We start from the raw sequence: 23,442 nt of genomic DNA, 5'->3' as shown, positions 1-23,442 counted from the left end.
ATTTTAATAGTTGCAATAATACTATTTTCATCCATGGCTTGGTAAGGTTTTTAATGTTTATATTTTTATGGGATTAGAATACCTAATAAAACAATTTGGGTTTTACTTTCAAGCATCCTTAAAGATTTATAACAAGATCATCATAGGTTGAAAACTGGTGTTTAAATAGTAATTAATCTAATTATAGAGGAGAAACTGGAAAGTGAGGATGCCAGATTCATTTTGGTGCTTATTGCATGCTACTCAAGTACTTGGCCAAAAGGCTAAGTAGTAGTCATGGAAATAAGAAGAAAGGGGCAATTTGATGAAGCCTTTAGGCTGCTGAAACTGTTGTGATGACTGATGGGCAATGATGATGAAAAGAAACAGTCCCAAGTAACTGTGTGTTTTGGAGCTCATGACTTTGGGAAACCGGCTTGTTCTGCGCTTTGTCCTAGTGCCTAATCTGAATTGGTGGGCTTGTTTTGACATTAAGAAGCCTCCCACATAGAACTTGAAACATTCATTTGACATGTTGTAAAGCACAATTTAGGATCTACAGGTGCCTTTGCTTCAAATCTGGATCCAAATCTCTTCTCCAGAATGGGGTGCTAACATAATCCCAAGATTAGAGAATCTTCTTTGCCCTTGAAGTCTGACCAACAGTGATAGCCGTAATGCAGACTCTGTGTAGGGGCTATGAGAAAGGAAGGAAAATGCAACCCTTAGCCCATCTCAGTACATCAGGTTTTCACCACCATTGTGTCATGTCTCACCTTTTGGACTTTCATGTTCTACTTGCCTTCAAATATGCCATGCCTAGCTACAGAGCTGCAGCTACAGTCCTAGATTCCGAAATAAATTTAACCAAGATTTCAAATAAAGTAAAATAGAATGATTTGGGGGCTGGAACTATGGCCTAGTGGCAGAGTGCTTGCCTCTTATACATGAAGCCCTAGGTTCAATTCCTCAGCACCACATATATACAAAAAGCCAGAAGTGGCGCTGTGGCTCAAGTGGTAGAATGCTAGCTTCAAGTAAAAAGAAGCCAGAGACAGTGCTCAGGCCCTGAGTTCAAGCCTCAGAACTGGCAAAAAAAAAAAAAAAATAGAGTGATGTGTGTGTGTGTGTGTGTGTGTGTGTGTGTGTGTGTGTGTGTGTATCCAAAGGGAAAAATAGAGAATTTCTTTAATTTGCAACGATACCAGTCATCATCAGATCTAAAAATGGCAGGGCGTTTTCTATATTTATTTCCTCTTTTCCAAAGCAGAGATGGTTGATTTGGTTTTATCCTACTTTGTCCTTCCTCTGAGGAAAGGAAAATGTGTGCATGCTACCATGCAACGTGTGGATTCTATGCTGAGGTGCCTACATTGGTGGATTTACATTTTGTGAAATACCCTTATGGGATTTTACCTTTGTCCTTTCAGAAGTAGGTGGACCCCTAGTGCAAGTCCAGCCTGTGTGCTGAATTGCGCGGCGCTGCAGGTTCTGCCAAAGGCACAGGTTCCTGGGGATGATATATCGCTGCACTTTTCATTATTGGCTGAGAATGGAACTCAAAAATCTGATTTAAATTATTAATAATAATTAACCCAAATGTCCAAACTCAAAATGAATGAGTTCTCCTAATGTTTTAATACACTTAATACTTTCTCAACTGATACATATTTCCAAGAAAATGTGACTAACTTTTCTACATAGGAAATACCTTAGTTCTATGAGCAAAAAAAAAAAAAAAAATCAATCTTGTCCCTGAAGGTCAAAACTCAAAGCATGCTCTCACAATTAAAATACAAGTGGTCTAAACATATATAACCTGATTTATTTGATCTAATTGAAAATCTATATTAAAAATTTAATCTGCTAGATTTTTCAAAAAATTAGAGTTTTCTACATCATAAGTAAAAAGTTGAACTAGAAAATATGTCTGTTATGTAACTTGATTTCTTTTGCATTATTTACAAATTAAAAGTGCCTGATTTGTATACACTAATCAATATTAGAATTTTATATATCATCAATTATTAGTTGAGGCAGCAAGTATGTCTGATTGATAATTATATCATGACAGCGCATGTAAATGCTGAGAAGTCCCAATTTTTAAGAAAAGTGTTTTCTGTATATATTACTGCTTTTTGAAAAAAATTTTAGCTTTTAAAAATTGTAAAGGTGATGTACAGAGAGGTTGCAGTTACATTTGTCAGGTAATGAGTGCATTTCCTTTTGAGCGGTGTCACCCCTTCCCTCATTCTGTCCCAGGTTTTTCCCTCTCGACTTCCCTGCCCCCGACGTTGTGGAGTTCACTTCCAACATGGTGTCTTGTGGGTTGCACTGTTGAATTGGTTCACCCTATGTCCCACCATTTCTGTGCTTCCCCCTCCCCTCACCATATCAGATAAACATATACAAGACAAAGGACACAGAAATTAAAAAATCAGTGACAGAAGGGAATTAAAGAAAAACAAGAACTAAAACAGTACAATGAAACACCTCTTGTTTCCCAGAGGATCACAATAGCTCAATGACTATGTACATATGATCATATAAGATGATGATGGTCAGAGAAATGAACTCCAAGATATGGAAACAAGAGGTTGTTGTTATTTTTAATGTACTATGTGAAGTTATTCATTTTTCTTGCACTTTTCCCTTATGGTTTAGTGCCTATTGTCACTGTTTGTTATTTTGGTACCCTCGGTATTGTATATATGTCTATCTGAATTAGGAAAGGGAAGGGGAATATCAAAATGGTAAGAAAAAGGGTGAAAGGTGAACCAATACAACAGTGATACTTACAAGACAATATGTTGTAAAATAACTGTACAACTTGGGGGGGTGGTATTGGGGAAGAGGGAAGATGGTAGAAAAATGAGGAAGGAGGTAACAAGTTTGACAAGGAATGTACTCACTACCTTACATATGAAACTGTAACCCATCTGTGCATCACCTTGACAATAAAATTAAAAAGTAAAAACTTCTCTCTTCCATTTCTTGGAGTTCATTTTGTTGAGCATCATTTTATATGATCATATGCACAAAGTTATTGAGCCCTTGCAGTCTTCTCCTAAAAATATCCTTTGTTCTTACTGTGTGAATGTTTAGACTGCTGTTTAATTAATCATGTCCAGGTGTAATTATTTGTCTCTTATGATCCATTGGCTTTACTTGTAGGTTTCTGGCACATTCTAATTATTACTCGTGAGGGAAATCAGGTGGCCTATGTTTCTTTGGGTTGGCTCAATTTCCTTAGTATAATTTTTTCCAAATCTTTCAATTTCCTTACAAATGCTATTCTTTCTAATGGAATCATAGAATTCCGTTGTGTCTATTTATCACATTTTATTGATCCATTTGTCCATGGAGAGGCATCTGGGTTGATTCCATATCTTGGCTAGGTGGGTTTGACTAGCCATATTCATACTCTGTGGATCTGATGCTTTGTGTCACTCTGTCTCAAGGTTCAAGAACACTAGACTGAGATGTCAATAAAAGGCACAATGTAGGGAAACTAAAAGTAACAGTTGTTCCTGTGACTAAGAGGGGAGATGTTACCTGCAGACCAGGGAAGGGTACCCTCACCCAACCCAAGCAGGACTTTGAACAATGGACCACCTATGACAATGGCCAGCCTGATGACCTGGACTTGAAGGATTTAGGAGGTACAGGAAAGACCCCCCCCCCCCCCGCATCTCCTCTATTCCCTTCTCGGATCCATTTCAGGTCTCTGCTGGAAGAACCTCACAGAGTATTTGGGTTCCCACTTCTTGGATCATATAGGGCAATGTCCCAGGTACAGAGAAGAAAAGGGAAAAAAGTAAAAAGTAGAGCTAGATGACAATTGCAGAAGATATACTACATGGCATGGTCCCTAATAAATATTCAGTCTACTTCCTAACTCATTTTAAATGACTTTAAATAACAAAAAAAAAAAATCTCCCTTTCATTCAGAGTGCTTTGTCACCGGTTTTGCCTTTTCAATAACAGCCATTCTGATCGCAGTGAGGTGATGCCACTCCCTAGTGTTGATTCATATTTTCTATGACTAGCATGATTCAAAAGTACCTTCTATTAGCTACCTATGAACATCCTAGAAACTTAAACTTGAATGGACAGACTATTAAGGCATATAAGGATAGATGTCACCCACTTTCTTCTTATTGCCAGGATGTAGGCACTCCCTATATAATCTCAAAAAACAATTCTTGCCACGCCTGCAAACTCCTAGCCAGCATCCTGCAGTATATCAATAGTTATCATAAATTTCCCAGATTTTAGAGGATGAACTTCCATTCTTAATTCAAGAACCCATGTAGGGGTAGCATTCTGGGGAAGTTAGTAGAAAGGCTAAAAAGCTAGTTTTCTTATAGTCACAATTAGAATTTGATATTTGGCCTTAATCTAGCACCAAGACCCAGTGTCTTCCTAAGAAATAATTCAAGAACTATAATTCATCTAATTATACACTTCATAAATATCCATAAAGAACTCATTTTACCAATGAGTTTATAATGCCAAAATAGTGTTACAAAAGACATCCAAACTTGAAAAAAAAAATGCTGTTAAGAAACAACTGGCTGGGAACGTGGCTCAGCGCTAGAGTGCTTGCCTAGCATGCCTGAAGCCCCTGGGTTTGATTCCTCAGTACCACATAAACAGAAAACGCTGGAAGTGGTGCTGTGGCTCAAGTGGTAGAGTGCTAGCCTTGAGCAAAAGAAGTTCAGGGACAGTGCCTAGGCCCTAAGTTCAAGCCCCAGGACTGGCAAAAATAAATAAATAATTAAATAGAAATAAAAGAAACAACTCTTTTCAGGTTCAATGTTGTTGTTTTTTACCCTATCCAAGTTAGCTAACTCTAGGCTTGAGATACTTAATTCAAATAGCAACAAATATTGAGAATGGATTCAGCAAGATTTGTGTAAAACTTCTACTCCTAAAACTAAAAGAAATTTGTTGGAACATGGTCCTGACTACTAAAACAAATGGAGAAAAATACCACGTTTATGAGTTGCATAGCCAAATATTTTAATGTTTTTTCCCCCAAATAGATCTACATATTAAATGTAATCCCAATTAAAACTTAAGAACCTTTACAGTAAAATGACAAATTAAATTCAAACGGTAAGAAGCTAACATGTGATACAGGACAGATTACTGGTTAAGGACTGATATTTTTTTTTATATATATATATATATTTTTTTTTTGGCCAGTGGTGGGCCTTGGACTCAGGGCCTGAGCACTGTCCCTGGCTTCCTTTTTGCTCAAGGCTAGCACTCCGCCACTTGAGCCACAGCGCCGCTTCTGGAAGTTTTCTGTATATGTGGTGCTGGGGAATCGAACCTAGGGCCTCGTGTATCCGAGGCAGGCACTCTTGCCACTAGGCTATATCCCCAGCCCCTAAAGATAATAATTTTTAAAAATATCAGTCCTTGGGGCTAAATTATTATCTTTAGGGGCTGGGGATATAGCCTAGTGGCAAGAGTGCCTGCCTCGGATACACGAGGCCCTAGGTTCGATTCCCCAGCACCACATATACAGAAAACGGCCAGAAGTGGCGCTGTGGCTCAAGTGGCGGAGTGCTAGCCTTGAGCGGGAAGAAGCTAGGGACAGTGCTCAGGCCCTGAGCCCAAGGCCCAGGACTGGCCAAAAAAAAAAAAAAAAAAAAATTATTATCTTTAAACGGGTGTACAAAGGTCTTTCAACATATCAGTTTATAAGTGTAATGTATTTTAAACAATATTATTCTACTTTCCTACCAAGTGCAAGGCCCTGAGTTCAAACCCCAGTGCTGCAAAATAGATAAATAAATAAAAGACAAATTTACTTTCATTAAATGCTTATATGTTTATTGATACATTTCATATTACCATAATAATCCTTTGCATCGTTGCATTGTATAGATTTTTCTCTAATTTACCTTAATTTTTATTTAAAAAATTAGGGTCTATGGTTTAAATAATTTCCAGCCAAGCAAGAGTTTATGGCAAAACTTAAATCTGTATGTGAATCTTTATAATGTCAAAAATGATGTATATTCAATTGAATCACAATAAAACAGAGAACAGCCTTGTTTAAACTGCTAAGAAAAAAAAAACTTAAGAATTTTCTTCCAGCTGGAACATGTTCATCCCAGGTGAATGCAATCATTGTGATTAGATGACTTAAAAATGACTTCTGAAAAGAGACATTCCATCCAGAGAAGACAAAGTTAGTTGAAAGAACTATTCTTCAAAAAGCTTTTGTGGGATTTCATGGCTGTCAAAAAGGCCATGATTATGTAATTCGCAGAAGGGCACAAACATACACAGGCGAAGGAGATGACTTTCCTTAGTGCAGGTAAAAACACCAAATTTTCTACCTGTAGAAACAGAAGCTGTATAAGCCAAGCAGTATTTTGGCATGTCCAGTCAGAAAGGCAAATCTGAGAGGGCTGTCTGTCATGGCCTTCCCCCAAACTTCAGTTTGCCCTTCTCAAAAGTTGTGTCACCTCTAGCTATTTCAAGCTCTTTTGGAAACTCTGCTTATGTGAGTGACTTCTCACCAGCTCTAAGAAGTTGGCAAGGAATCTTAGCACATGAGTGACTTGAATTTTTTCCCCAGTATGTATCATTCCATTCACCTGCCAGGACTTCAGGACTGCCCATAATATACCCTGTGATGGGCTTCCACATCCAAAGCGCAGCGAAGAGAGTATGATCTTCAACTCTAAAGCCGAAGGTTTATACTTGATATAAAAGGATGTCTGATGGTGGTGAGACTTCTAAGAGATCACAGTGAAGGAGACAGAAATCTAGATGACTTAGGTCCTTTGAAATAATAAAACATCCCCTTTTCCTCTCATTTGTTTCACTCGTGATTCTGGGTTCTTTTTTTTTCCACATCCCCTTCTGATTTTTGTCTTTTATTTTCTTATTTGATCATTCATCTAGATGATATTTACTGTGTACTCATTCGACATCAGACACCAGGGCATAAACCAAGAGGCCAAACACAAGGCTTTTGCGTGCTGAAGAAATCTATGGCTCTCATTGAACCCAGTGAGGTATACTGCAGGGTTACCACACTGTGGTGCTGACCCAGAGAAAGCACTCAGCCTACAGATCACCCTATGGGGGATCATCATGAGGAACCTAGTTATCCAGGTCCTGTGAAGTAACAAGCATCTGACCTCCCACTACAACAGCCTTAACCAGCTCAGCATAATGAGCCAGCCAATCCACAGCTAAAACAGCTTCTCTTATATCACCTCCAAACACTTCTGTAATCTACATGAACATTCACTTCTATAATGTTTATGTACATATACTTCTCTCACTAGAAGTCTCTCAATACTTATAATCCTAGTTACTCAAAAGGCTGAGATCTGAAGATTGCAATTCAAAAGCAACCTGCTCAGGAAAATCTGTGAGACACTTTATTTTTATTTTTTGTAATTTAATTTTATTGTCAAGGTGATGTACAGAGGGTTACAGTCATATACGTAAGGTAGTGAGTACATTTTTTGTCATACTTGTTACTCCATCCCTCATTTTCCTCCCACTTTTCCACACTCCACCCCCCCCAAGTTATACAGTTAATTTCCAACATGTTGTCTAGTGAGTATCACTATTACATCAGTTTTCTCTTTATCCTTTGTCTCCCCATTTTGATGTTCCCCTTCCCTCATATACAATCCCAGGGTACTGCAATCAAATACAGTGACAACAGGGGATAAACCATAGGAAAGAAAAAAGAAAAAATTTCACATACTACATTAAGAATGACAACTATGAAAAACCTCTTATCCCATATCTTACAGTTCATTTTGCTTCAAATCATCTTATATGATCATATGTCCATAGCTATTGAGCTACTGTGATCCTCTGCTAGGACTATCCTAGCCATATACTAATTATTACCAATGAGGGAAACCATTAGTACCTATGTCTCTTTGAGTCTGGCTCACTTCACTTAATATCATTTTTTACAAGTCTTCCATTTCCTTACAAATAGGGCAATGTTATTCTTTCTGATGGAAGTATAGAATTCCACTGTGTTAATATACCACATTTTCTTGATCCATTCACCTAATGAGGGGCATCTCGGTTGGTTCTATGGTTTAGCTATAGCAAAAATCATACTGCAATAAACATGATTGTGCTGGTAGCTTTAGTGCGACCTTGTTTGTGAGACTTTTATCTTTGATTAACTACCAGAAAAACCAGAAGTAGAGCTGTGGCTCAAAGTTGAGCACTAGTCTTGAAGAAAATAAAAGGGATAGTACCTAGGCCCTGAGTTCAAGCCTCACAACCAAAACCCCCTGCCCCATCCTCAAAGTCTCTCAATAGCAAAAAACAATTTTTGCTTCAAATAATGTTAAATTTTAACAATATTAATCCTTTGTATTATCACTGTTTAGTTCCATGATAACATTTGCCATCTTATTTTTTGTTTTGTCTCTGATTGTTTTTTTTATTTTTGTACTTGCTGTTCTTTTTTTTTTCTCAAATTTTTATTATCAAACTGATGTACAGAGAGGTTACAGTATCATACGTTGGGCATTGGATACATTTCTTGTACTGTTGTACTTGCTGTTCTTATGTTAAGGATTCTTATTTGATTTAACCTTTTCTTTTGGCAAATACACATTCTAGTAATTTCTCCAAAATGAAAAAAAAAATAATCAAAGGCAAATTTCTAGTGAGATTATACATCGCATATTGTCTTTTTTATAGTTATATTTTATTAGCTTATAACAGGACTAGAAGAATTCTATACAATCACTCTGAATTGATTTCCCTCAGATTTTTGAAGGCATTTCTGTTTTTCCTTAGTTCTTGAGGTTAGACTTTAGAAATCTGATGCTGTTTTGATTATTTATTTATTTATTTGCTTATTTACTTATATTTTTCAAAAGACTTAGAATCATCTTTTTAGGCCCTGTGATGGACTGAGCCATTCTTGATAGTGACACTCCATTGTCAAACTAGCCTTTTAGGATAGAAGATGTAAATAATGTATTTGATTATTTTTTTCTCCTTTACTTTTTTCTATCCTTTCTTAGAAATCTCCCATTTTTAAGAATTCACCTTGCAGACCACTCTCCTATCTTCTACCGTATTTTTCTGGGGAAGAGTTCAACAATATTATCAACTTCATAATTTTATCTTTCAGAGACATATATTGTTCTCACTATTGTTTTCAAAGTACTCTGTGTTCTCTTTACATTCTCTTCTTCATTTAAAAGTTGCAGGCTTTCACTATTTATCTGCAGATATTAATTATAAAAGCTCTTCTAAAAGGTTTCTCCTTCTGCTTCCTGAATTTTTTTTAAATGCTTCTTCAAAGTGCTTTTCACCGTCTGTTTCTATGTGTTTAACGTTCCGTGTCACGGTTCTTTCCATTTGTTTTTTCCTTTATGTTTCTGGGTCCTTGGTTGTCTACTCAGATTTAATGTGGAGGGCTAGGAAGTTGCTTGATTTTATTCACTGGTTCTTGTTTAAAAAATTATTTTAATATATAAAGTGATCAGGCCATTTTGTTAGAGGAATTGAGAAGCTCACTATCTCTGAGATTCTCCTTATCAAAAAGAATGCTCTAGTGGGAGATTCAAACTTGGATCCCACTGTTTCCAGATTCAGGTGGGTGGGGAGTAGGCATCCTACCAATCAGAATGCTGATTTTTCACTTTCCCCTACAATTTGCAACCTAGTATTCTTCACCTTCCTCTCTGGGTTCCTTTAGTATAGACTTATCACAGATTAATCTGCTTTCAACCAATCTAGGCAATGATGTTTCATGGCCCGCTTCTAGGCATAGGAACATAAAATGTATTATAGCCTGGTGGCAGAAACACTCCATCCGCACAGGAGCCAGGTAGCTCTGAGAAGAATTACAATTGACTCAATCTACCAACTGTGGAGATAATGTCCCTGAACAGCTCCACATAGCCCACTTGCAAGTTCTTTCAACACAACATGCTAGAGAGTTGCTACATTAACATAAAACACCGCCCCCCCCCCCAGCAAATTCTAAGGTTACACACTGGGACTGCAGTGGAGACTGAGTCACAAAAATACAATAGACTTGAAGAATTATCCTAAATCCCTCACTATCCTCATCTAGTTCTGTATGTGTGGCCTCTGTGGCCCGGTTTCATCTATTTATTCACCATAACTTGGCTGGCTGTAGAGCTTTGTGAGCAGTTCTTTCCTGCTGTCCTTAGATGCTTCCCCTAGATATTGCTTTTTCTTTGGGGGTGGGGGGGTATATTGCTGTTTCTTAATAATCCAAGCAACACCACTCTGTCTCTCATTACTTCCATTTTAATGAGGAAATGCTTCTTTGTTCTCTGCTCATATTACATTTAATATGTTTAAGGAAGAAAAAACAACTGATCCTCCTGGAGACAGAGGATAAAAATCTCTCTTAGCTTTAAAACAGGAAGGCACTCCCTTTGAGTCCCCTGTGGAGCCTTTCCTGGTGAGGCTATGTTTTATAATACCTGCATTGCCCATTCCAGTGTTGGGAAGGTCTTCAAGCAGAGGGGGTTACAACACTATTTCCCATCTCTCCTGTCTTCCCTTTGCCTGGGATCCAGAGTTAGAGTAAATGAAGCAGTTCACTGCCTGCCTAGACCATGATTTTTCTATTCCAGGTATCCTTTAAGAAAGAATTTCAAAAGGAAAAGAAGAAGAGCAATTTCTCTCGCGTACTCTCTCTCTCTTTTTCCTTACACACACACACACACACACACACACACACACACACACACACACACACACACACACACAAAACACCTGCCTATGGCAGTGAAAATTTATGGCCACATACTTCTTAGCAGCTCTCAGTTGCTATGAGGGTATAAAAGAAAGCTGCTGATCTCTAAGGTAACAAGGGCCCAACTCAAATAAAGTCTTATAAATGGAAGTCAACACTTTTCAATTAAAATGAAATGGTATCCGGGAATGGATTTCAACTACAGGTGTTCCATACTGTCTATGACCCACAGCCTTAACCAAATATGCTGTATTTAGAGCATCATAATTCAAAATTTCCTGCCAAGCTCACTTGGCTTGGCCTACTCAAGCTTTTGTCTCAAATGGCAAAAGAATATGCTTGAAACGTAAGAGAAATCCAGACAGAAATGACCAGGGGTGCGGTCCCTGAGAAAGGGTCTTGTGTTTTCTACCTGGTTGGGCAGTGAGGGCAAGGAGGCAGGGCCGGACTTTTTCCTAACGGGTCTTTAAATAACACTGAGGCTTTGACGCTAGTCACTTGATAGATGCTAGAGTCTGCAGGCTTCCTTCAGCAGTCACAATGGGATACACAGCTTAATAATTTATTGTTCTGTTTATTTAATTCATTTCTCCCCTTTCACCCTGTTCCCATTCTCTCTTTCCAGTCCACCAGTGTTCCATCTATCCAGTGTCCCATCTCCCATGATAAAAATCCAAGGAGGTGGTGAAAAAAGTGTATGATTTAAAATCAGAAGGCATAGTCATCTTCAGCTCTGTTGCTTAATAGCTAGGAAAATCAGGGGAAAAATCATTTCATATCTGCTGGCCTAATTCCTGCTCTATAAAATGGGGAGATAACGCTCTTCTAAGGGTTTGGCTGGAAATCAAATGTAATCATATCACTAATACACTTCTTACCGAAAAAGTCAGCCACTGGTATTCTATAGGTAACTGGAAGGAAATAAAGAATTGCAGATGTATGAAGAGTAAAGAAACCATCTTGATTTCATGAAGGGACATTGATTTCTGTTCAATTGTAAATATAATTTTACAGTGACTTCTCCTCTCATTTTGATAGGTCAAATTTGGGGAATGGCTTGCCCCAATAATATTAAATGCTAACCAATGTAGTTAGTGACAGTAACTATGCTAGCAAAGAGCATGAGATTTATTTTAGCTACCAGCTCCTTCTATTCAGTCGTCAGAAAGTTATTAATTATAATGCCTAGAATTCCTCAAGTGCTTACCTTGTTCCAAAGATGGGTCTATGTGCTTTATGCATATTATCTCACTAAATCATTATAGTCATCCAATGAAATATCCCCTCTACTGATAAAAAGAGAGAGAAAAGGAAGGAAGGAGAGAGAGAAAGAAAGAAAGTAAGGAGGGAGGGAAGGGGAAGAAAGAAAGAAAAAAGAAGGAAGGAAGGAAGGAAAGAAGGAAGGGAGGGAGGGAGGGAGGGAGGGAGGGAGGGAGGGAGGGAGGGAGGGAGGGAGGAGAGACAGAAAGACAGACAGACAGTAAAGCTGAGGTTATAACACAGGCATCAGAAATCACAGTCTGGATTTTTAACAAACTTTAAGACTTCTCCACTCTACCTAGCCCATTGCTAACTAGAGACATCTTCAGACAAAGGACTTGAAAAGATGTTTTCGTCCAATGTCCCCTCCAGTAGAGAAACTGAGGCACTCCACAACAGCACTGATTTTTCACTCAGCCTTTGATGAGCTGCCATGTTAACAATGTATCAGCTCTTGTCATTGGTCAGCTGGAACCAGCCATGGGTATTATCTAAACAAGGGGGCAGAGGTTTTCTGGCAACTGCACCAGTAATGTGGCATAACACCCTAGCCCTCAGGATTTCTTTCCATCAAGTCTCTCAAACAAGTCTTTCTTTCCCTTTTCAAACATCTTCCTCCTGCTTTCCACAAAATAAAAGAAAAACGAAAACCTGAAACCGAAGGCCAGAAACAAGTTACCCCTTTATAATTTGACATAGTGTTATTATTTGCTTAGATACACCCATCTGTTTCTGAAACTGATAAAGGTTGCATGCTTTTAGAAAGTAAAATCAAAGTCTGATTCCTGTCTATTTGCTTAGCATTCTGGGAAATTTGAACATCCCTTTGAGAAAACAAACAAACAAAAAACCTGTTTCTCAGAAACGAGGGTTGAGAGTCTCTAAGTTCTACTTTTAGCTAGCTGGGAGACCTTGGTGAATGGGCCCCCCCAAAAGCAGTGGCAGGTGAGTAGGTAGGAAGTTAAGCACAAGGATAAGGAGGTCCCTGACTCCTGATGCTGCTTTTTGTTCTCACAGGTAAAATGAAAAATCAAATCCTTTCCTCTCTCCACAGTACCATCCTCTCTGAACATGACATTCACTTCCACAAAGGAGCCTGGGTGGTAAAGAGGGCGATTAGCTAGATAGGCCCTAAGAGCTGGGGGCCAGAGACAAGGGAGGTGGAGGAGGAGCCGTTATCAGGCCTTGGGTCTTGTGGTTCTACCAATCCCACAGCAGCAGGAGCAGCAGCAGCAGCAGATAAAAAGCTTCCAGAGGTGGGGGCCGAGAGAGCTCCGATTGTAAACATCTCTTGCCTGTTGCCTAGAAGCAGTGGCAGCAAACTGTCCAAAGACTCATCCTAGATTTTTCAAAATTCCCTTTATACCCAGGGCTCTGCTTCTTCTTCTTCTTCTTCTTCTTTTTTTTTTTTTTTAACATATGCAGCCATTTTTATAAGGTCATCAAGCAACACATACAGTGCGACAGGGGCATAGTTCATAACCATTTCCTAGCCACAAGTAATTGCTCACCTAAAGTGGTCCACTATTATTTAACAAAACCTTGTTAATGTTACTACATGAATCCTGAGGCTTTGATGAGCCTTTTAATGACTTTTAATAATGCTCTATACAAGCTTTCCTGTTGGTAAGAATCCACAGAGTATTTTTAAGAAGGATCATTTGGTGATGGGGAGATTTTAAAAATTGCTGAATGATAGGTTGATGCAATGTACTGTTATGGAGAGAGAAAGAGACAAACACATAGAGAGAGAGAGAAAGAGAGAAGAAAATTGCACAATAGTAAGAGTGGAAAATTTTAATTACCTCAGTATAGGACAAGATTACATTGAGACGGAATCTGGTGCACTGCTGATTTCTAATTTAATGTGTACATCCCCTGAAAAGGAAGGAAAAAATGCCCAGGCTCAGATTCAGTAATATTTAGGACACAAAGGAAAGAGAGATATAGGAAACAGCAATTCAATCTCATTAAACATATGATTTAAACTCAAATAGAGATAGAAGTATTTCAAGACAACCCAGAAATGTAGGAAGAAACAAAACAATAGATAACACATAATCATTAATTTAGGGGAAAAACACCCAAACACATAAAACCCCAACCAGTGAATTAAGGCCAGGGTAAATAGCAGGGAAGGGGTTTTTACAAACACAGCATCTCCCACAATGCCATTCGCACACACAAGAGGTAAATTTGTGTAGCATTTTGTAAAAATCACATTGGAAATGTAATGCTTCTAGAATGATCCAACAAAGCAAAAGCTCCCTCTCCATTTTTCAGGGTCTGAAAAAATTGAAGAAATATCAAATCGAATCCTCTAGACTTGGAAGGGAACTCTTAAAAAGACCCAGAAGAGAAAGGAGGGTTGGTGGGGAGGAAGAGGGGGGAAGAAATTACCAGACTAGAGGGCCAACTTATTTATGACATGAAAAGGGAATAAGCCAGCAAAGCACCCTCGGCCATTAGGAGGACGAGTGGGAGGTCCGTGACGGATGGGCTGCATTGCTGAGAGCCTGGCTGAATCCTCTCTCTGCCTGCGTATTTTTGAAAGCAGCTAAAGGTCACGTCCCGGAAACAGGGATACATTTTCTTAAGGGGAAAAGAGAAACGTTAAAAGGATTTTATGATCATGCAAGAGCAGATAGTTGGGCAATTAGAACTATTAGAAGTTGACAGGGCACAAGACCCAGATTAAGTACGTCACAGAAATCTAAAGGCAGGGAGGGGGGGGAAACAGAAAAAGCCTTCAGCAGCAAGCCTTGTTCTTTGCTAGCATGCATAGGAGACAAGAATCAGAGCTTCTACTGTCCTTGCACTGGATGTTTAAAAGAAATCCTTAGGATCTTTAGATATCTACTTATCCAATCATCGGAGCCATGGTTATAAATCAGATAGTACTGACTTTCATTCTTGCAATTTAAAGAAGTGCATAATCTGGTAAAAGGTTAACATTACTTTAAGACTTGAAAAATAATTGTCGTTCTCACAGGAATAGAGCATTTGTGGGCTATTGTGTACAGGTGCTTAAAAAGTTTGTAGATATCTGCTTGGGCTCAGATTCTGGCGCTCTCATTTGGCTTTTTCCACTCAAGGTTTGTGCTCTAACTCTCCAGCAGCAACTCCACTTCCGGCTTTTTGCCCTAGGCTGGTTTCAAAATGCAATCCTCAAATCTCAGCCATTTATGAAAGGACATGCCACAACAAGGGGCATGTCAAGGAGAAGGCATAGTGAGAAAGGAACACAAGCAGGGATATTTTAAATGTAAAAAGCACACTTACAAAGTATAGATGCTAGTAAGGTAATATAAAGAACTGCAAAACAATGGTCAAATAATATTCCTCTGTTTGGATTATTTTCCTTTTTTCTGCCAATACTAGCTAAGTTAATTATTGTATTTAATTTGTTAGATTTTATTTAAAGCACACACTCATTTTGTGTGCTTAAACCTGATTTTAATTTGTGTGTAGTCTTATTATAAGAAGAGCTTTCTAAAGTTAAAGAAAATGTATGCTATATTGTTACAATGTGATTCTATTTTTATGTAGTTTTTTTTATAAGAAGAGCTTTATAAAGTTAGATAAAAGATCTGACACTAATATAGTATAGTCAAAAACATATAGACCATGGACTTAGTCATTTGTGTTTAAATATTGCACCTATAAACACGTGGCAAAGCTATATTGTACTGGCTTTGTAAATCTCAACTGTAAGAAGTTTCGTCAAGATTTCCACGCTAAAAATCAAAGTTCAGCAAAATGAAACAGCAGGAAGTGGATACTCAAAAGGGTTAGAGTAGAGCCAATGGGAAAAGAGTAAAATGAAGAGGAGAAAAGGAGAAAATGCAGACAAGATTCCAATGTTTATCCTACAATATTTAGAAGAGTAAGGGAAGGGGTGATTTGGAGGGGGTGAATGAGAATATTGAAAGAGGGTGACAAGATATATTGTATTCATAAACTGCTTTGTTAAATGGCAATGCCTTTGTACAACTACTTACAGATAATAATAAAAATTACAAACTAAAGAAACCATTTCCAAGCTATGTATGTTTTTGGATATATAAAGTTCTTAAAAATATACTTCCACATGGAAAGCTAAATTTTCACTTTTACCTCATCTCAGATGCCACTATATGTAAGTTCAAGGAAGTGACTAAGGTCATTGTCTTAGTCTCTCTAGGCAGTATAGCAGAATACCATAAATTGAGTAGAACGTAAACAACCATGGGCTTTCCCCCCCAAACACACACATTTCTGGAGACTTGGAACTCTAAGATCCAGGTGGTAGCAAACGCAGGACCCACCTCATGGTCAGGAAACCATGCCACTTCCTGGGCATCCATCTCTGGCTCTGACTTCTGATGACAGGAGGGGCTCACTGGGACCTTCTTCATGAAAACATGCACAGATCTTAGTCAGGAAAGTTCATCACTGCACCACCATCCAAAGGTCTCAGAGCCTACTAGTACCATTCAACGTGTAGGACTTCAACACAGGGATTGTGTGGGAAAGATGCCATCTTGCTTTGCTCTAGATGCAGATTTCCTCCAAATAAATCCAAGCTAAAAATTGCCTGGGCCTCAGGAAGGCAGCAGAACTCACAGTTCATCTTGGAAACAAAACAATGGATGCCACCAGATAATAATTTGTTCATATAGAAAGGCATATACAATGCATTATTAAGGCAGAAGAGGAAAATTATAAAATAATGTGCATCATTTTTATGAGCAAGGAGTAAGAATTAAGAGCGGTAATTCTCTAGGTGGTAGGTTAAGAAAACTTGTTTTACTTTATCTGTAATTTCTAGCATTATCAGAATGACCAAGTGTTATTCTTCATAAAAGAAATAATATTTTAACCTTCAAAACAAAAAAATCTATTGCTGTTTTCCCTTTTGAGAAATTTTATTAATTTGTACTTTTGATATTGGTACAAATATTTTTCTTTGTTCCATATCTATATTCACATATGACCTACAGATTACATAAATAGATGTATCTAATAACTAATGACAGATTAAATTTTATATCAAATCAATTAGACCTTTAACCTAATTATACAGTGATAACATTTGGCTGAGACTATTTTATGATGTGCTAAGGATAGTAATATATACTTCTATTTATAAAGGTAACAGCACAATATAAAAGTAATAGTTATTGGTTTGTTTTTCTAATTACATGCACAGACTTATAGGCTCATAAATGTACATGTACATATATATACACTCTGTACATACATTACATATATATGTGTATACACACACACACACACATATATATATATATATATATGCTCTGCTACTGGGGATGGAAAATAGCACAGCCAACTATGAAAATAAGTATACAGGCTTCTCAAAATCTAGAAAAATAGAAGCTCCATATTATACATATACATGTATGTATATACATATTTATATACATGCATACACATAAATCAAAGTCATCTTACTACAGAGATTTCTTCATCTCCGTGTTTGAGCAACACTGTTCACAATAGTCAGGTGATACAATCACCCTAGTTGCCCATCAATAGATGAATAGGTTAGGAAAATGGAAACCATGTAGGGTAGTTTCGTCCTGTTATCTCAGTTCCACAGGAAACAGATGGCAAAAATTATGGTTCAAAGCTAGCACAGGCAGAAAGATAGCAGGACCTGATCTCTGCAAGCAAGGTAGGCACAAATAGAAAGGACTCCTCCTAGATCTCTTGGCAGCTTGCTCTGACATTAGGACCACAGATGGGCAGACTGATTGCTGAGTTCATGTAGGACTGACTGGTCCATTTAAGAATCTGGATCTGGGCTGTGGTCAGAAAACCTGCCACCTGGGTAAGGGCAATTTTCCAAAAACTCTGCTAGTTCTTGAACTCTACTAGGGTTTTATAACCTTCTACCTAAATCTAAAGCTGCCCCCCTCCCCAAATAAACGCAACAAACCACATTTGTCTATGAATAGCTGCAAGATCACTTTTGCTAAAAGATAGAAGCAAAGACTATTCTACTATCTAACTATGATATAACCAATTGTAGATTATTTTCTAAGTTAGTTTACACAAAGAACACCATTCTTTTTAAGTTCAGAGAACTCTAAGTAGCCTATGATTTTCTGAACTTCATAATCATCCAATTGCTCATTGTTAGAATCATGGGTTATAGTTTTATCCTATTTCATAGCCCTACATATCACAAAAGAGGTAATTTCTGTGATGTTCTGTGATGTTCAGAGACAAACAGGAAGCTTTGGAGAGGAATCTGTATGTCTTACTCTATTCTCTGCTGCTAAAGCAAAATGCTACAGACTTGATCATTTCAAAGAACTGAACTTTATTTGAAAGTTCTGAAGATTAAGGTGTCGGCTGGGTTGGTAATTGGTAAGGTTCTGGTTTCACTTTCAACATGGCATCTTGAAGGATAACAGAGGATCGTAATCCTATTCTAAGGGTAGAAGAGTGGAAGAGACCTCTTCTTACTGTAGAATTAACCCATTCATGAGTTTGGTGCCCATGAAGACCTAACCATCCCCCAGGAAGTCCTCCGTCCCCACACGAAGGATTGCATGAAGGATTTAGTTCCAACCTGAGATTTATAAGGACAAGTAATATTCAAAACCACAGACACACTCTCTATATATTTTTTCTTACTTAGGAAGTTTAATTAGTCCCTTCTTTCATGTGCAGAGACAACCAGCTTTCAAATGATGCTAACACCATCAAATTTATAGCATTTATTTTAAAATACTGTTAGTCATCCAGATTTTGACATAAATGTAAACAATGTCTGATGCTGAAGATACAGCTGTTTTCTGCCTGCATCTCCAGAGAGGAGAGAGCTGTGGACTAAGAAAGAAACCACCATCTCCAGTCAGACAGTGTTGCTAGTAGCAAGCAACCGAAATGGACTTTGAAGAATTTGAACAGAAAGGCAGTTGACAGAGAAAGCATTGTGTAACTCACAAAATTACTAGTAAGACTATACAACTGGGCATGGAATATGGGCAGGAACAGGAAGGTTTAGTAGCAGTCAGGATCTCAACTCAAGTCTTCTCACAAAACCCAGGCCAATGAACATGAACACACACACACACACACACACACACACACACACACACACACACACACACACACCAGTGGGGATTTGAACTCCTTTTTAGCTTGTGCCATGATCCTCCCAGCACTGAGCCCCAAATACCACTGCTGCAAGCTGTCCCTACAAACACAATCTCAGCTCACTTCTATCTACGGTTCAGCTTAGCCATTAGCAACAGATTTACAGTTCAAGTCTCCTGTATCAAATTGGTGGAGCTAAGGAAGACTGGGAATAAACATTTTCTGCCTGTGCTGCTCCCTCCACCTTCTACAGGACTCACAAATGAGTGCATTTTCTAAACACAGGAAGGGTTCAAATGTTGGGCAACCAAGGAAATATCCTAAATACCCACTGTATAAGTAGAAGAAAGCACAATGTTTCTGATCTGGTACCATAGAAAGCAGAACACGAATAAGTTCAGTGCCTCTTGCATTTTACTTCGATTTGCATTTGCCTTTGAATATAGCAAGAAACTTTCCTTAACATAAGATTAAAAGGGATAAAATAATTGTTTTAAAAAGAGGAAAAGATTTTGCTGCTACTGGAATTTTAGTGAATGCCATCTGGACATTTTCTAATTTTCTTTTCTAAGGATGCTGTGGAAATAATGTACAAGCTTAAAAAATTTAATTCTGCTCTTCTGTTGAAATTAGACTTCTTGTGTTTTTCTAGATGTTTCCACTATATATTGGGCTTTGGTCAGGTTGTAAGTATTTTCTGAGACCTGAGGCAGGCAGAGTTTAATACTATGCTATGTACACACTTGGTCAGCTTAGTGAATTCCAACGGATCCCACCTGATCCTAGTGAGCAGAGCACTCTCTCTCTCTCTCTCTCTCTCTCTCTCTCTCTCTCTCTCTCTCTCTCTCTCTCTCCAGCCTTGGGGCTTGAACTCAGGGCCTGCACTGTACCAGAGCCTCTTTGTGCTTAAGGCTAGCACTCTACCACTTGAACCACAATGCCACTTCAGCTTTTCTCAATAGTTTATTGAAGATAAGCATCTCATGGACTTTTCTGCTCAGGCTGGCTTTGAACCACTATCCTCAGATCTCAGACTACTGAGTAACTAGGATTATAGTTGTGAGCCACTAGTGCCTGGCCGAGCAGAAGATTGTTTATGTTGGTTGGGTCTTAGAAATAATTGGAAAACTGTAAGAATGTAAATGTTATTAATTTTTATAAACCTAACACATTTTAATCATTTCTTATAAACTTAACAACATATATTTTGTTGTCCTATGATCTGCCATATGCAAATATAGAATATAAAACATATTTAATATATCTGGAACATGATATGTATGATGTGATATGACCATTTAAAATGCTCCCCCTTTTGTGAAACTGCGAGTTGTTCAGTTTATGTCATTGCAATTCTCCTTTGCATACCATTCTTTAGTCAATACATTTGTAGGTATGTATATATATATATATACACCTATGTATATATATATATACGTGTGTATGTATATAACTTTCATAGATGTTTATGACATAGATATAATTTCTACACATGAAAAAAACATGTACCCCTTGTCTTTCTGAATCTGACTTATTTTACTTAACAAAATGGATACCAGGAAGCTAAACGTGTTGTTGAGATGAGGGGAGGACAAAGGGAGGAAGGAAAGACAGATGGAGACTGAAAGGATGGATGAAAACAGTCTTAATAGCCAATGATCTTATCTGCAGGTTAAACCAGGTAACTTGAGGGGATGAGTGGGTTGGAGAAATGGGGTGAATGATGGAAGGGGAGATATTGATTAAGATACATTATACTCATAAACTCACATGTTAAATGGAAACTCCTTTGTACACTATACAATATTTTTAAATTATATAAAAAATAAAAGTACTTCTGAGGTAGGTCTCTAGGCACAGAGAATAGACTATAAGTAATAAAAATAAAGCGAATAAGACACCTACTGACACAAAAATGTGCAATCAGATTCCTGATTTGCACATAACTAATATCTACTAACATTTATAATTACTTGTGCTTTTGAATTATTTCCTAATAATTGTTAATAAAATAACATGTTATACTACACATAAGATGTGATAGGTAATAAAAATTAATATGATATAAATGTCCATTAAACATAATTTGCTATTAATAATGGAGCTCTTATTATGTGATGTGTTTACGCATATCATTGGATTTTATCATTGCAGAAACACAATGTTAGTTGTCCTTACACTTAACCTTGAGGCTGTTGATGTGGTCTAACATTGCAGAGCTGGCTAGTGTTAGAATCAGGATGGAACAAAGCTTTATAGGACGGCAGCTTCCCCTCTCTTAGGGACTGCCTCTCCTCCCTGACACTTTCAAATTTCTGAGAAATTTGTTTCAGCTTCTCTGCTACCGCTTCTCAGCCACCAATAGCCACTCTTATTTTTGATGTATAATTTTTAGTATGTGCTACAGGCACATATGTTGTTCACCTGCTCACATCCACAAAGTCAGTCACTATTCCGTTTTACGGCTCTAATTTACCTTTTGAATAAATCTCTCCCAATAGCAAAGCATGCTGCACGGGTCCCTTTAGTGTGGAAGGAGCAGATAGGCTCCAGATCCTCATAGCTGGCTATCCCTTATACTCAGAAATCTCCTCAGACAATGCAGATGCAACATCTCAGAGGCTGCTGCGGTGTGGAAGTTGAGCCTCAGAAATCTACCCACAGAGATTTTAGGTTCTAGAATGTGTAACACTCTCACACAGAGCTCCTGGCACTAGCACATGAAGTTGCAAAGAGTAGTTGCAATGATGTTGATTTTCCAACGAATCCTGGAAAGTGTCATAGATCACACTACTCAAGCAAACATTACTCAAAGGGTATCAGCACTTTTCACCCAATGGAAGGGACGGACGGGGTTCTGCTCTGTAATATCCGTGACAGATGGTTCTTCAACATGTTTGACTGCTTTCAGGAATAGAGAAACCAGTTCTTTCTTACATCGAATAATGGCATCCTGGGGCTGCTGGCACTAAGTGTGGCAGGCCCAGAAATCTGAATGCATTCACTCCCTGGAGAGTTTCAGAAAAATGGAAACACGTGCCTGCTATTTTGAGCACTGTCTTTCTTTATCCAGGTATCTGGAAACTAAATGAATAATTGGGAGGATGTATTCTAAACTTGGAATAATAGAAAATAGAATTACACACTATTATGAAACTTTCCCTCAAGTCATGGAAAAAAATGTGAATGAATTATCCCTATTCGATTACAGAGAGCATTTCTAATAGCTGGATGAAACAAAATATTTCTCTTCCTCTCTACAAAAAATGTGGATACATCTATTTCAGTTTCTCAAATAGCCTGTTTACATCAGTCTCAGGCCACACTAAATTTTACCAAGATGACAAGTAAAGGGCTGGTGATGAGGAGGAGCAGCCATCTTGTGTAGGCAGAGAATGATAGTAGGAAGTGCTGTTGATATAAAATTGAACTAATTGCTAGCAATGGGAGTGGTTAGGCCCAGGAATAAGTCAGCAGTTGATTTCAGAGGCAAAGTGGGCAGAATTACTTCAAATGGTATCAAGATCATAAGGGCAGAACTGGGAATGGAGGGAATAGAGATATGACATTTGTGACATCTGTGGATCTACTGGGGGTATCTCTACAACCATACATTTGTTTCAACAGGAAGAAAAAGAATGAGCCAGTGAAAGTACATAGTATATAGTGAAAAGAGATCAAGAATGAATGATTGCAAGCTTGAGATCAGCTGTTCCAAAGAGAAATCACAGTCCTTCCATGAGTTTCCTGGCTTATGCAAGGCTTGTTGTTATTGTTGTTTCTTGGTGTGTGTGTGTGTGTGTGTGTGTGTGTGTGTGTGTGTGTGTGTGTGTGTGTCTGGTCATAGGGCTTGAAGCCAGGGCTTAGGCACTATCTACAAGCTGTTTTTGCTCAAGGCTAACACTCTATCACTTGAGCCACAGCTCCACTTTCAGCTGTCTAGTGTTGGAGATAAGACTCCCACAACATTCCTGCCCAGGCTATCTTCAAATTGTGATCTTCAGATCTTTGCCTCTTGAGTAGCTAGGATTATAGCATGAGCCAATGATGCATGGCTCTTAATGCTCGTTTCAAGACCCAGAACATATCATTTAGATGAAAAATCTTTATAAAGAACTATGAACCATTACCGTGAGTATTTAGAAATGTTTCTCTCTTCCTCAAAGGGAACTATGGTGAATACAAAAGTAACCACCCACAGCAGAGCCTGGACATGATCATGAATGGCATGGTACTATAGTAGAAATATAAGTAGATAAATAGAAAGAAACTCATTCTGAAGAATTCACTCATACAATGATAGAAGTTGAGAAGTCCTGTGATCTGCCAGCTGC

Source organism: Perognathus longimembris, chromosome 24 (genome assembly GCF_023159225.1).
Source record: "Perognathus longimembris pacificus isolate PPM17 chromosome 24, ASM2315922v1, whole genome shotgun sequence".
In the NCBI taxonomy this organism is placed as follows: Eukaryota; Metazoa; Chordata; class Mammalia; order Rodentia; family Heteromyidae; genus Perognathus; species Perognathus longimembris.
The sequence above is the reverse complement of the archived record's forward strand: the minus strand, read 5'-3'. Positions refer to the sequence as shown.